Source organism: Paramisgurnus dabryanus, chromosome 8 (genome assembly GCF_030506205.2).
Source record: "Paramisgurnus dabryanus chromosome 8, PD_genome_1.1, whole genome shotgun sequence".
Lineage (NCBI taxonomy): Eukaryota > Metazoa > Chordata > Actinopteri > Cypriniformes > Cobitidae > Paramisgurnus > Paramisgurnus dabryanus.
In genome coordinates this window covers 36,048,086-36,064,526 of record NC_133344.1, presented here as the reverse complement: position 1 = coordinate 36,064,526, position 16,441 = coordinate 36,048,086, and the positions used below count along the sequence as shown (strand labels likewise).

General features: G+C 36.2%; 1 long non-coding RNA gene across 3 annotated transcripts; it reads right to left on the bottom strand.

Annotated features, from left to right (window-relative positions):
- Nucleotides 1-13,879: 13,879 nt before the first annotated feature.
- On the bottom strand, nucleotides 13,880-15,599 carry LOC135770516 (uncharacterized). Of its 3 annotated transcripts, none has more exons than XR_010542666.1 (8): nucleotides 15,460-15,599; nucleotides 15,117-15,279; nucleotides 14,725-14,786; nucleotides 14,543-14,616; nucleotides 14,368-14,426; nucleotides 14,205-14,279; nucleotides 14,044-14,092; nucleotides 13,880-13,956 (listed from the first exon to the last, which is right to left on the bottom strand). It is a non-coding gene; the product is annotated as an uncharacterized lncRNA (long non-coding RNA). The 3 variants fall into 3 exon arrangements; XR_010542667.1 differs by having other exon boundaries at nucleotides 14,564-14,616; XR_012337173.1 differs by having other exon boundaries at nucleotides 15,138-15,279.
- Nucleotides 15,600-16,441: the final 842 nt, after the last annotated feature.

Here is a 16,441-nt window from a genome sequence, read left to right as displayed (position 1 = left end):
TGAAAGCTTTCACTCTCAGGAATAAAGGGGCCATCAGTATTTTTGTTCTATCATCATAACATATCCAACAATCGTTGGAATGAATAATGAGGTAAAAAATTGTCTTTTGTAAACGTATGTGAAACCTGAGCGTGAACTGCCTGAGATAACACCGATAGCCACAAATGATACACCATCTTTTAGCTTAGGTCCTACTTTTACAAATGAGTCCATTCACAGCATTTCGTTTGGTTGTGTGCATGGATAATCCCTTGGAATGTATAGCAAAACAAAGTATTTTTATATGAAAAATGTATTTTCACACCCTTCAGTCAAATAGGAATAACTTTTGAATTCGAAATGCTACAGAGACCATTCTTTTTTGGGTGTTTTCTGCCACAACAACAGAACAACCAGAACTGTCTGCAGTCTGCTAAAGCACACAGAACCAGAGTTATTCACTTTCTAATACAGTGTTTACAACATAAAAAAAAAAACCGAAAATTTGGTGTTTCATCATATGAAAAACATCATAAATAACCATATTTGTCACAAACCGCAGATTGTCATGTAACTTCAAAGGGTTTTCTGTAAAATGTTATAAAGATATTGCATTTATTCCACTGTATGTGGTTATGGGAACACTTCAGATCTTGTTAGGCAGAAATTGAATACAAAAAGGGTATCATTCCTCCCTTCAGTTGGAATAGAATAACTTATGCATAGATTATGATAGAGAAAAAAATTCCCTTTTCCTCTGTTACTTTGCTGGAATGAAACAAAACTGTCTGCAGGTTTCGTTACCACTCAGTACCAGAGTTATACACTTTTAAATACAGACTTTAGAAGAAAAAACACATCAAAAAGCACCTATTTATTTTTTTTATTAGAGGACTGACAATACATACAACCATGTTTAGCACTTTCAACAGTGTTTTGTGTAATTTCAAAGGGTTTCCTGTAAAAGGATACCAAACTTTTGTATGTAAACCTCTGGATGTGGGTAAGGGAAGCTTTTGAAATTGGCTAGGCCAAATCCAGGCAGAAATCCCCAAAATAGCCTCAGAGTGTAAGATTATCCTTTTGCAGGAGCCACCAATCAAACATGATTGATTTGGCTCATTAATTTATTGTCGGAACGATCAGCATGTATTCTCAATTAAATTTGACTTACACATCAGGTATAATTTTCTCTGTTTCATAGAGATCTTCAATGGAAGAAAAATCATTGAAAACTGCTTGGTGGAATTTTAAGTGTTTCTCAAAAATTTGAAATAGCATCATCATTTAAGTCTTGCATAATGGTTTAATTCTGTTGTGTACACTAAACAAATATTTTAACAATTTTTAGGTTTAATGCTACATCAATCAATCAATAAATAACCTTAATGGAAGAAAAATTATTACTTTTAAGTAGGTTTTATTCATTATGCTATATACTCTATGTAGCAGAGTGTGACAAATTGTGCTCACAGATGAGGTCCAATTAAACACAAAAATCTGTGTAGGAAACAAAACTAATATGTTTCTTATAATTTCTAATATAGGTCAGTAAACAAAAAGGACACAGAGTAAATGGACATGCATGATAGCAAAGACAAAGTACATTACAATTCAACATATATTTATAAAAAATTTTACAAGCTTTTTACAAAGTTTACATTGAAAATATTGCGCCATAACATCCCAGCATTTTGGATTGCCTTTAATCCGTTGATTATATTTGAAACCGAAAGTGTTTATATACTAAGGTACAACTGAGTCAACTTACCTTTGTAGATTTCAGTTCCTTGGCTGGATGAAGCTTATTAGCTCAAGAAAGAACAGCAATTATGGGAGATGTAGAATTGTGAGCAATGATCACGGGTTTAAATTTTAGATTGGACTGGCCAAACACTGGACATCATCAAATCTGGATTGAATTCATACTGTGGATCTTGGAATCTCAGGATAGTGCTCACATGGGCCCTCATTTATCAAAAGTGCGTACACCAAATTTCCAGCGTAAACCTTATTACATTTATTAATTATGCATAATTTAGGATACAGTAGGCCTATTAAAAAAGTTATATCATGTTATCATGCACAAACAGAATTTGACATTAAAGGGAAATTCCGCCTTGAAATGATCCTAGGGTTAATAACAAACATGTACCGAGTTCGACCGTTCACTGGAGTTTGTTTTCATGTTAGTCTAACGTGACCAGTGTTATTGCTAAACGCAAATTAGCATGTTATGGTAGCCTTCGGGGCATCAGTGCATTAAAAGCGAAATCGCTATGTCTATACTACTAATAATGCTCAAAATAACCCCACACTTACACTTTAGCACAATGAGGGTCTCTATATGTAAACCGAAGCATTGAGAACTTTGCAAGTGTACAGGCAGTTTATTAAAAATAAACACTTACCGTTCACGTCTGGATCACATATCCATGCGGGCGCCATCTTGGGAAAACTAAACTCTCGCGTGAAACGTTGTTGCCCGTTGTTGTGGAACAGGTGTTGTGCTTTCACGCGAGAGTTCAGTTTTCCCAAGATGGCGCCCGCATGGATATGTGATCCAGACGTGAACGGTAAGTGTTTGTTTTTAATAAACTGCCTGTACACTTGCAAAGTTCTCAATGCTTCGGTTTACATATAGAGACCCTCATTGTGCTACAGTGTAGGTGTGGGGTTATTTTGAGCATTATTAGTAGTATAGACATAGCGATTTCGTTTTTAATGCACTGATGCCCTGAAGGCTACCATAACATGCTAATTTGCGTTTAGCAATAACACTGGTCACGTTAGACTAACATGAAAACAAACTCCAGTGAACGGTCGAACTCGGTACACGTTTGTTATTAACCCTAGGATCATTTCAAGGCGGAATTTCCCTTTAAGCACATTATTGGGACCATCTCTGAGGAAAGCCAGGTGAGATTTTGATACAGCAAGAGGGAAGACATTGATGATTTCAACATGTTTTTCATTTAATTGGCAAAAAAGAGAATGTGTATTGCCATCTACATGAACTTATGTGCCTTTTAGCACACGAAGATAACTTGCATTTATCAAACTGCCAACTTCAGTGTAGCTCTAAGATTTATCACTGAGAGGCTGCTTAAATACTGCAGAGCAGGGCTGGCCCTGGCCAATTTGCTGCCCTAGGCAAAATTTCACCTAGTGCCCCTAGAATCACAGACAATTGTGTTGCGATCATTTTGTTCATAAACACAGAAACAAACTGCACAGCTTTGTCTTGTTTTTCTTTATTTTTAAAAATATTTTAAAAACACACACAAACATACACACACTTTCAGGCATTTGATTTTAACATTGTTCGAATCTTGTCTTTTTACGTGTTTTAACACTGTACATTTAACTTAAAATATTTAATTTTGTACAAGAAAACAGCCCTTATTAATTAATGATTAGTAGCATATTGTAGTGTCTCGGGAGATCGTGCTCATTGTTAAATAGCTCTGTGGCTATACTGCAATGAAGCGTCAGTTTAAAATATAAATCCAGCATTCAGCGGACGTCAAGAACAAAAAACAACAGAAACGCGGGATTTAGGGGCTGTCCACACGGAGACGCGTATCACTGTATACGTATAAATTTGTTATCGTATTGCCGTTTCATCCACACGGATCCGGCGTTTTGGGAGACTGAATCCGCTATTTTTTGAAACCGGGTCCTAAAGCGGATAAATCTGAAACCGACACCCTTGCGGTTTCGTCTGTACAGCCAATCCGTATATTTTGTGAAGCGAAAACGTCATCACATCACGTGTCGGAAGCGTCACACGTAACAGCAACAATAATAACGGCGGATTATGGGATTGTGTTCGTGCTACAGAAGCTACTAAAGCCTACTAGCTTTATTACAGCAAAATCTATTGCTTCTATGCAATTGTGGTGACCAACAAGCGATAATGGACAACACCATACGTTGGTTATGCGCATGCTCAAAGTCTTCTTCTCCGTGTATAGTGTATATCTGTGGCAGAATTACAGCGCCCCATACTGGTCCGGCATATATACTACACCGCTTTCAGTCGGTTTCAGTGGTTTCGTGTTTACGGATTATTTTTTTAAAGCAAGGAAAAAAAATTATCGGATAGGGAATGCACCGGCTTCGTGTGGATATAGCCTTAGCCTACATAACGTTACACAAACCATGTTTAAATGTCGATGTTTCTGTCCAGAAATACCAACTTATTCACTTTGTCTGGTATTAATAAGCTGGAGTGCTGCTGGCTGCTCACCGCGGTGCTGAAGACTAAGACCCGCTCGGACAGAGTACTGGTGGCACAGCAGATATTTACATGCAACCTATTGGAAAGCACGGATGAGTCATTAGTTAGGTTAGTAAAATAACAAAATTATAGCTTTTAAATAGAAGAAGAAAAGTATTTATGTAAAGAGATATTTTTTAAAGTGTTTAAAAGTGCACAACTCTTCTGAAGTGGAAGAAAGCTATACCTTTTCTCCTTACGTGCAAATTATAATTGGAAAGCGCAGATGAGTCATTAGTTGGGTTAGTAAAATAACAAAATTATAGCTTTAAGTACAAAATAGTATTTATATAAAGAGATATATTAAAATAAAAAGTGCAGAACTCTTCTTAAGTGGAAGTAATAAAGTAAAATAACGAATAATAATTTTATAACCTCGTTAAGTTAAACCATCGTATATTTATAAGAGTTGGGCGCTTTCCAATAGGTTGCACGTAAATATCTGTGCATATGTGCCACCAGTACTCCGTCCGAGAGGGTCTTCAGCACCGCGGCGAGCAGCCAGCACTTCAATCCGCAGCTTAATACCAGACAAAGTGAACAAGTTGGTATTTCTGGCCAAAAACATAGAAATTTAAACATGGTATGTAACGTTATGTAAATCCCGCGTCTCGGTCTGATTGTTGTTTCCGTTTTCTTGTTCTTGATGTTCGCTGAATTCTGGGTTTATATTTTAAACTACCGCTTCATTGCAGTATAGCCACAGAGCTATTTAACTAATGAGCACGATCTCGTCTCCCGAGACACTACAATATGCTTCTAATAATTCATTAATAAGGGCTGTTTTCTTGTACAAAATATAAATAAATATTTTAAGTTCTATATATACATAAATATTAATAAAAATAATAATTTGGGCGCCCGGGCGCCCCAAGGGGTGGGCGGCGCCCTTACCATTTACCTATTCCACCTATGCCCAGGGCCGGCCCTGCTGCAGAGTAAATGTGGATGAGAGAGAAACATAACGTTTACACCTGTAGTATTTAAATACATCTCTTTTGTTCACTTTTGACCACTTTTGTCCTGATTACTTTGAGGGGCAATTTATGAAATAAGATTGCGCAACTTTCACACGCTAGCAAAATGAAACTATGCGGAAATCAGCCGCTTTAGTTTTATCAATGAAAGGTTAAAAATAGCACTGTTCACCGTGTGTTTGCGGCACAAGTCAGAAAAGACGTAATATTTTGTGTTCAGTACCTCAGATTAGATAAATGGGAGGAGAGAAGGTGGTCTCATGTGGCTGTTCGAACACATTCAACCCATAGACTGCAGTTCAATCTATTGTTTTATTTTTTTTTGCTGCCATCATAGGTAACATGAAATAAAAAATTATTCCACACACTAAACTTATACGACGTTGGACTTATACGCATCCTCCAACTCCGGGCAGACTTCCTTTTCTCTCCCACTTGCCATTTCTACACGTAACATGACCTGTAGCACTCACTCTCCACAACAGTCACCTCTTCTTTCGCGTGATTTATGAAAGGGAAACACACTATCTGAGGTCACATACAGGGCCCGAGGCTACATTGCGCATGCCGTGAACCGTCGAACCGTGCGACGCATACACACTCCGAACCAAGACAAGTGAACCAAATGGTTCGGATTTTTTTCATGAACCGTGCCACCCCTAATTATCACCCACTGTAAAAAAAACAACAGCATAGTAATTATAAACTTCAGTGTTTGTTTTTGTGCAACATTTCAGTTCAATGTTTAATTTGTGTGACTTTACCAAAGCATTTGATTTGTAGGCATATGTATTCTTTCAGTTGCAAACCTGTGTGCTTTACCTGACATTTCAGGGCAGAGCATGTGAGCGGAATCGTTAAGCGATGCGGTAATATTAAAACCATCAGAGCGCCTTTCCAAAAAAAACGCCCCGCTCACTCATTTTGCTCAGCATCGCTCGCTCAATCCAGAACGTCCTTTGATAATTTGCTAGTTCTAGAATCTGTGAAAATGTCTAGCAATAAGTTATGGAATTCAAGCCTTATACATAAATGTAAAGTAAAAATCAAAGTTAAGATTGAGCAGGGAGAAGAAGTTTGACATCATTTGAAACTCTGAAGGGTCCTCTTTAACACTCTGGGGTCGGCTGCGGCGCGGGCGCCGCAAACTCTTTATTTTTAAATCACTCCCCAAAGAGACTTAGATATCTCTGCTGATTTTGGACATACAGATATGATTTATACATCATTTAAAACGTTAAATTGTCTAGTTTTTTTCTGTCCACTCCCACTAAAAACAGCATGTTGTGCTTTTCGCAAAATTAAGAAAATAAACATGATGCGCGTTTTGTTCTCTCTCCCTCAGTGAAGTCCTTTCAGAAACACGTCAGAAAAATTTACTCTAACTTAACGAATATTTTTCAAAGAAACAAAATATTAATGTCTACATAATCCTTGGAATGTCTGCTTTTGGAAGATGTAAGTGAAATCGAAAACAAATATTGTAATTCGTTGTTAACTGGATTAGAAGAGAGAGATGTACAGTCTTTCTTCTGTTGCTTCATTATCTATAATGAGCCACGCCCCGCTCCATTGAAGAGAAGAGCAGAGATCATCCATATTCATTAGTCAACCCCACAGTCAATGGACATTCCGTCTCTGCAGCCATTCACTGCTGTGTTGAGTTTTAATCCGAGTGCTGGAAACATGACATCTACTTGTTTACTCGTGACTGTAACTAAAGTTATCTCCAGACGCGAGTGTGACTCGATCGACGTCCAAACGCACACACAAACACACAATGCCTCATATTTGAAGCGCTTTGTGGTATCATTATAAAAGATGCGATTGCACACATCACATACTTGTTTACTCGCGCCTAAATCTCCAGACAGACGCGAGTGTGTGTGCTTCGTCAGTGTGACGAGATTGATGTCCGACATCTAAATCCTTATTTACTTGCGGATGTGTGTCAGTTTCTCCAGACGCGAGTGTTTTCTTTGTCTTCCGTCAGTTGACGTGACCGGAACACACATACACAAACACGCGAGTCAGGAAACTCGACGCGCTTTTTGGTATTCTTATAAAATACGCGATTGCAGACAGTACAATCCTTATTTAGTTGTGTCTAAGCGCATATCTCCGCACAGCAAGTTTATTAAACACAGGATCACTCGCATGTGCACACGTTTGCATTCATGATCAACACGTGAGGTAATGGCGGCGGTTGTAAACAAACATTGAGAAGTTTATCACGCGTGTCCCTGGTTGTGTTTCTACTATAATGATTACAAAAACACAAAAAGGAGTCCATTATATATATAATGTGTGTGTGTGTGTTTACATTGTATTGAAAAGTAAACCTTATCATGGTATTACTGAGGGTTACATTCCTGTTGAACATCCCCACAAGGCTCATTATGTGGCTCAATATTCAACTCTTTTGTCTCTCAGCTGTCAATCACTGATTATTCAGGAGCTTTCCCGCCTCCACGCATACAGCCTTTCCCAAGCAAAAGTGTCTTAGAAATTGTAAATCAATATCTTGCTTTATGTGAATAAGTAGGCCATATGATTTTCACATCATTTTGAAGAAAAAACTCTAGACTACTAGATGTTTTTTTGAAAAGTCATGGGAAAACATGTTAAGAATGAGTTTTGTGGTGTTATATCAGTGACTTAAAAATTTTGCTTTTTCAAAAACCACGCATAAACATTTTTCTCTCAAAAAAAAAAACATGTACATACATGTTGATTATATGATATTGAAGCCCAGTTTGTGATGAACACAGTGTTATGAGACTTTTGCCATTAATATGTTTTCAAGCAACTGAAAAAAGCACAAATGTCAGTGCATGTCAAAACTTCCCCAGGGCCCTAAAAACCCCTTAGACCCCAGAGGGTTAATTAGTGTACATTCACAATAACAAGAGATCTTTGTGTTTTTGTCAAATAAAGAAAATAAACAGGGTGCGCATTCAGACATTTCTGTCTCCGGCAGCTGTCTCTCAAATCACGTTACAAAAATCAGTTAAAACTTCGCGAATACTCGTCACACAAACATGATACACATTTCCAAAGAAAGCCTGAAATGTCTACTTTTAAACAAGCTAATTATAATCAAAAACAATTATTTCCTGTTTATATAATCTGCATTGAAGTAAAGAGAGTACCGTTTTTCCTGGGTGAGCTCATTATCTTTAATTCGTTCACGCCCACAGGCTTTTGACATGGTAATGAAGAGACCAGCAGTTCCAACAATAATAAACAAAGCGTAAAGTTTTATCAGATTTTAAGACTTTATCGCATGTTTGGATTATAAAATTTATACACACACGTGAGGAATATCTTCATTTATGTCTGGACATTGAGGAAGAGAAGCGTTTATCTTTAACGTTACCTAACAACAATGGAAGACGCAATGGAGAAGGATATAGTCCTGTAGAAACTGTAAGTCATTTGTCTTCATTTATATTTGCTATCATGTAATATGTTATGGTTTGTGCAGTTCAGCCTACAACCTCAGCAGCAGACTGCATGCTTCGGATTTAAAAACTTTCGCATTGTTTACAAACAAGGGCTCGTGATTTCACGTAATGGCGGATTTCATTGATACATGCTGTACAGTGTTAGACACAGTTATTCACTTTCGTATCCTTCATGGTAACTGTGAGTAATGCTGCATTGCTGTATCTTTTAAGTGTGTGCTGTAATATGATTCCATGTTTATATGCTTATTTACAAACGAGTTCGCGCGTGATCACGTAATGGCGGATTTCATTGTTACATGCTGTACAGTGTTAGACACAGTTATTCACTTTCGTATCCTTCATGGCAACTTTGAGTAATGCTGCACTGGGGGATCTGCTGTAATATGATATTGTTTACATGCAACGAATTCCATACATTGCGCTTTACACGCGACACTGTTTTATTATGAGCTCCGCTTTGTTTACACGGAGACGCGAGCTCACGCACATCCATTTGCGATGTGCTTTTAAAGTTCATACTCGCTTACAGAAACGCGTTTAAAACAGAAGCGTGACGATAAGGGGATGGGCATCTGAAAACAGTCATCTGAAAACAGCTTTTTATATAACTAATCATTGCAGATGTTTATCTGAGATACTAATTTAGTTTATGATAGTTTATCTGAATGTAGTGATATCATTTAACCATCAGTTACGTATGTAAGGGTATTTCTGTGGACAATTTATGCTAACAGCTGTTCATAACTCTCTTACAGGTCTGCATCCCTCTCATCAGTACAAAACTATGAAGTGGAAAAACATATTCACACTCTTTGGACATAAAGTTATATGGTAACTTGAACCACATGAAGTTTACAGCTCTGTTGTTTATCAGTTTCTTATAAGTTAAGTTTTTGAATAGGGTTCGTTTCCAAATAAATTGAAAATGTCCTACTGACCTTCATTTCTATTTTGATTATATTGTTAACTTCTTAATAAACCTCAAACAAACATGTATACATTTGTCCTCACATTCTTTACTGTAGTTCCCTCCTGCCTCATTATGCAGCTCATTATGCAGCTCATTATGCGGGCCTTTGTTTGCTAACTGACAATCAATCCTTCTCGCATACGGCCACTCTAAACAAAAAGTGTCTTACAATTTCTAAATCAATATATTGGTTTATGTGAATCAGTAGGCAGGATGATTTTCACATAATTTTAAAGAAAAAACTCTAGACTACTAGATTCTGTTTAGGAAAGTCTTGTTAAAACATGTTTAGTATGGGTTTTGTGAACTATCAGTGACGTAAAATTTTTGCTTTTTTAAAAACCATGCATAAACCTTTTTCTCTCAAAAATAAAAACATTTACATATATGTAGCTCATATAATATTTTAGCCCAGTTTGTGCTGAACACAGTGGTATAAGACACTTACCATTATTATGTTTTAAAGCAACTGAAAAAAGACCAAATGTAAGAGCCTCTGACAGTGTCCCAAAATGGTCGGACCCCAGAGGGTTAATGTCTCTTGGGCTTATGGTTTCCTTCTTTTTACAAACTCCTAGACAATTTTACATTTCAGCAAAAAGATGTATCTTGTTGTCTGACAACTTGAGTTAGTTCAGCAATTTCAAAGTTATTATCCCAAAGATTTACTCCTTTTGGATCAACATACAGGGGAATTCCTCTGACAGGTGGAAGCTGGTAAAAAAAACCCAACACAGATCAAACGGACTTTTCCAAAAATGGAGTAGTCACCAGTTTGCTTAACTTGTCTCAATCTCCCATGAACATAACACAAAAGGTGATGGTCAACTATAGAAACCTCATCAATGATCAGAATCTGCAAACTTCCAAGTTTTGCATGCAGTAAATAGGTTTTGTCATCAATTAGGGGCTGATATGGCAGTTTGATATTGGCACCTATGGTAAATGTATTATGAATTGTGGAAGCACCAATTTAAAAACTGGCCACTCCAGTTGGTGCAGTTAAAATGACACTTCTATCATCAGGGTTTTCAGTCAGCTGAGATAAAAGTCTGTAAGATCCATAGTATATTGCTTTGATCAAATGGTTTTTTCCTGGGCCTGCTCTACCAGTAATAAACAAGTGAAATGGTTCAGGGTTGTGTCCAAGAAGTTTCTCTAGACACTGTTTCCGCACTTTGTAAAAGATAGCAGTTTGTTCTGCATTAAATGATCGCAGTAAACATTAACGCCTCTTCTCTAGACATTCACGGTAGCTTTCAATACTGTATGGAATTTGAGGGTTTGCTACAAGATCTGGAATACAACATTCAGAATCTTGCTTAGGAATCATATTACTCTTCCTTAGATCTATGCATTTGTGACGTTCCTTTTCTGTTCCAGGACACAATGCAGCCCAAGCATTTTCCAAATCAACACCTTGCTCCAAAAGCTGTTGAGCTTGATTGATTTTGTCACTTTCTTTTTCAAACTGAGCACGATTAGCATCAACAATACACTTCACTTTTGTCACATCACTTCCACATTCACAGCACCATTGTTGTATAATTCCTCATAAGAGCTAAAACTCTCAGTCTTGGGCTGACAATCTTCATAATGTGGCAAGAAAAGTTGCAACAACAAATGAAGGTACTTTTCAGGATCTTTTTTGGAGAAAATCTTGGATATCTGACAACAGCAGGTTCAGATTGAGTTCTCTTAATCATATAACCACAATCATTGTTAAGCTTAATTACCTTCTCTTCTGACTACTTTTTTGGTGAAGAAACCTCTGATTTTGACACTATCTTGTTTTCAGAGCAAAAACTTGCAAGACATTGAATCTCAAATTCCTCCTTGTTAGGCCTATTGTTGTATCGGTCAATTCAGACTGGTCATCCAAAACCTAGTTTCTTCACCAGCCTGATCAACTTTGTTTTTGATGACATGAAGAGGCAAACTCTTCTTTACAGGATTCAATCCAGTTGGAATAAACTGGACATTATGAAAACATTCCTTCAAATGCATACCAGTCAGTCGATACACAGCTTCTTGAGCAGAAACTTCTCTGTTGCAAAGATAAACACCTCCAAGCATTTTAAGTGATCTTGCTTCAACATTTCCATTCATAGCTTCATTTTGTGCATGTTGCAGCAACAATCCCATTTCTTGTTCTGCTTTTGTGATGTAACTAAAAATGTAAACAACTACAGAGTAAGCATCAGTGACATACTGGGTATCCATGTTGCCTTGCCAGGCACGCAGTAAATGTTAATTATACTGGTTCACCCAGACGTCTTGTGGTCTTTTTTAACACTGTGTGTACACTTTCTCAAACAGAGCATGGCCAATAGACTCAAAAAAAAAAAAAATGCATCCGTTGAATCATAATTTATATCAGCACCAGTCAATGCCTTTTTTCTTTTTTCTAAAATTGTACATGCAGCAACTTTTCCATCACTTCTTTTCAAATCTTCTTGACTGCCACCTCTTGTAGTAAAAGTTCTAGTAGCTAGATGGGGGTCGTGGAAAATTAAATCTGCAAATGTCTGTTTCTTACAACACGTCTTTGAATGCCTGGCACTGTGCTTTTAAACACTTCGGTTTCATCCTCTCTCGGGGTCTCGCAAGTTATGTAATGATCAATAAAATTAGCAACCAAACCATCATTGTCGTCATTGTCTTCATTTAACTTTGGTGCATTTTCAACCCAAAACAAACAGTGAACATGAGGAGATCCATGCTGTTCAAACTACATGATTAAAGTAATCTAGTATCTTCCCAATTGGTTAAGCTGAAGACATAATCACATCTCTCAGAAAACAATGCCATTTATGATCAAACATTCTTGGTGCTGTCACTGGGTATCATCTAATCAGGGCACATTTTTTAGACCAGTCAAGTTGATCTGCTCTTAGTTTTCCCTTCTTGTTTAATTATGGTGCTTATAATATCAGGCCATCTGAGCCCAGATAGCAAAATTTTTCAGGGCCAGAAATGGCTGAGTTCAGGCTGTTCTTTTGGCACACATGCCCCCACGGCTTACGGCCCTTGATTGGTCCCAGAGCTGCTTGCCTTAAGTAATCCAGAATCTAGCCGAAAGCAGACCGTAACTTAGCCGCAACCCTTTCACACCTCGAAAAAATCAGCCACAGCTCTCCCAGAATTTCCAGATAACAACCAGAAAAGAGCCCAAATTACCACATTTATCCCCAAACTTACCCACAACTTTTCCAGAAACCCCAAATGTAACCCAGAAAATAACCAAAATTACCATATTAACCCCAGAACCCACCCGCAACTTATCCAGATGCCCCAGAAAATAGCCATAAAGTGACCAAAATATATTTATATACCGTAAAATGTATAATTGAAAAACACAGATATAAAGCAAATATAGAGTTTTATTGATGCTGACAAGAATAATTTCAGATAACAGCAAAATAAATGAAATGTCAAATGTTCTGCCAAATAAACAAATAACAGTAGAAGGATCAAATAAAAGCAAAGAAATAGCCAAAGTAACATAAGAGCTAACAGAGAAACATTAACTTAATTGTTTTAAACAATAAACATGCAATAAAAAACAGATGTAATAACAGAAAGCAATATACAACAATTGGTTAAATATAAAAAACATGCAATATAAAATGAATGTTTACAGATGTGTAAATGTGTGTTAGATAAATACATTTGAAAATAATACAATGTTATGTCACCAGCTAGAAAAAAAGCAACATTTAGTAACTTTAATCTCCAGTCATGTCTGTGCACACAAAGGACTTCTTACAGCCTACAGAATAAGAGCATAAAATACAGTTAGAAAATACATTTACATAAAATGCATAAGAGTAAGGACAAAAATGACATAGTACACACTGCCAGTCCAAGAACTGATACTTTTAAGTTCTTTAAATGGGAAAAGATATGTTTGCAGATTTCAGAGTTCCAGAAGGATTTCTAAATTACCAATTATTACCATTTTCATTTCCTGCTTCATTATTTGCCAGCGCTCACCCCAAACAATCCAAGATCAAGTACCTGGAACATTTTTAAAACATGGTGTCACTTTTAAGCCAAAACTTGTGCTTTTGTAACTTATATGAATATTAGACAAATTACCCTAATAAGAGACTTAACAAATTAGATATAGACAATAATGTAATTCATCAAATCAAACTGCACAAAGATAAATAATGAACATAATATACATCATCTTACTTTTGTTTTCTGTTTTGATGTCCATGTCTTTGTCTCTGTCTGGAGAATGGTTTGCTGTTCTCCAAGAGGCAGTAATGTCTATCAAATACAGAAGTCAAAAATCAAATCACCCACATTTGTTTACTCTTTTAAACTGATACATTTTTTAACGAAGTTAAAACTCACATCAGTCTTTACCCAGACAGCTGGAACAACATAGTCTGGTATAGGACTTCTGCAAACAAAAAACAAGTATAAGTAAAGTTTATATTGTAAAAGGTCAAATAAAAGATTAAGACAAGCAATAAAGACAACATTTATAACTCTTAGGTATAAAATTCCTTTACAAAAGCAATGGATGTCTTCATGTCTTTGTCTCTGTCTGGAGTACAGTCTGCTGTTTTCCCAAGAGGCAGTAATATCTATTAAATAGAGAAGTCAAACATATGATCAGATACACATTTGTTTAATACTTAAACTATTACATTTTAAATGAAGTATTAAACTCACATTATTCTTCATCCAGATTGCAGGAACAACATGCATTGTTGACAAAGTGTGGTACATGACTTTTAGAAACAAAAAACAAGTACAAGTAAACTTTATATTGTTAAAATGTCAAATAAAAGATTAAGACAAACAATAAAGACAACATTTATAACTCTTGGGTATAAAATTCCTTTACAAAAGCAATGGATGTCCTCACGTCTTTGTCTCTGTCTGGAGTACGGTCGGCTGTTCTCCAAGAGGCAGTAATATCTATTAAATAGAGAGTCAAACATCTTAACACATACACATTTGTTTATTATTTAAACGGTTAAGTTTTAAAAATTAAGTGTATTAACCTCATTATTATTCTTTACTCACATTATTCTTTATCCAGATTGCAGAAACAACATTTATTGTTGACAAAGTGTGGTACATGACTTCTGCAAACAAAAAGCAAATATAATTAAACTTTATACTGTAAAATAAAAGATTAAAACAAACACATACAAAATGCATGACTCTTGCGTATTAAATTCCTTTACAAAAGCATGTGGTTATTCTTCAAGCAGGGGTTGGTTATGTTACACCATAAAATAAAGCAAATAAATCTGGCCTTTTAACAACACAATCTTGTAAACTGCACTGACCAGGACTGAAGAGAATAAGAGATCATAGTAAACCATCTTTATTAAGCTAAAACTTGAATACATGCCTTTTTAGAATATCAAAAACATTGTTTTACTAAGATATAAATAGTAGGAATGACTCACTTGGCTATCTGTTATGATTACCAGCAAATGGTGATTTGTGGTTTGGTACAGAAAACATCTCATCTTTGGTTGGCTTCTTTGGGTTCAGCATTCATTTATTTTTAAAGATTCAAACTTCTTATTGATTATTTTATCATCCCCGTCATGCATGTTGCTTCTTTTACTGTAAAAACATGGATGTTTAACGTAAGCTACGTTAAATGGCGACTGATGATAAAATACTTGCACTTACACGAAAATACATCACAGAAAAGAATAACAAACAAAAAGGAATCTCGCTGTAGAACAATAAGTGCAATCTACGTAGATTTAAAAGAAAAAGAAAAGTATCTTAATAACTTACCTTACTGTGTTATATAAAACTCCAAAAAGACAAAAGATCGCGCGTCCTCCGTCCAGTACACAGCAGGGGTTTGAAATTCGCGGAAGTTCCTGATCATGACCAGTTGCATTATGGGAAAGGTAGTCCATTTTCCACGACGTATTGAACGCTCCTGAGGTTAAACGACTACTATTTCCAAGGTGCATTGCAATATATGTCATTGTTTTAGGAACGAAAGTGCACCAATAAATATTAGTATTAGTAAGTCGCATTTTTAAATTTAAACACAATTTAATGTAAAGTCTTATTTATTTATAAAAAATAAAATACAAAACTAAAAAGACTTAAACAAGCACACATACTTAAAATACTTTTGTTTGATGTATATTAAAACAGACTGCATTATTCATTTATCTGTTTATTGCATTGTTTGTATATTGCACATTGACCCCTTTGGATTAACTGCCCAAAATAACATTTTCTACATTTTGTCTTTCAATAAGGATAAACATATTTATTATTGCCTTAAATATTAACTTTGATGTTTTTATCAATTGTAAATATGATTTTATATAAATAGGTTTTGAAAAGTGTCTGCTATTTAATAAATAAATATTGTCAATGGTTTTTGACATGACAAAGCCATTTAATTTAGACTTTTTACATTTACAAAAACTTTTTGGTGTGTTTTTTTTACTCTTTGGCCAACCAAACCTTAGCCAGAACTCTGCCAGATATTTACTATTTTCTGGCAGACCACACTCAAGCCAGGACTCAGCCAAAAATGTACCTTTTGCTTTTGGGTGGCTAGCCTCACCCCACAACTCCCCCGAAAGCTGTTTCACACAAAGGTGTGAACAAAAGAGAGCCTAAATTTAGCCATAAATGCCCAATGTAAGCCAGATTTGTGCCAGAAACTTTGCTGTCTGGGAGATCCGCAGAACCGAAGGATGCAAAGAAAGTCGGAATACCTAGCTGTCTTACGTCAACAAACTCTTGTCAG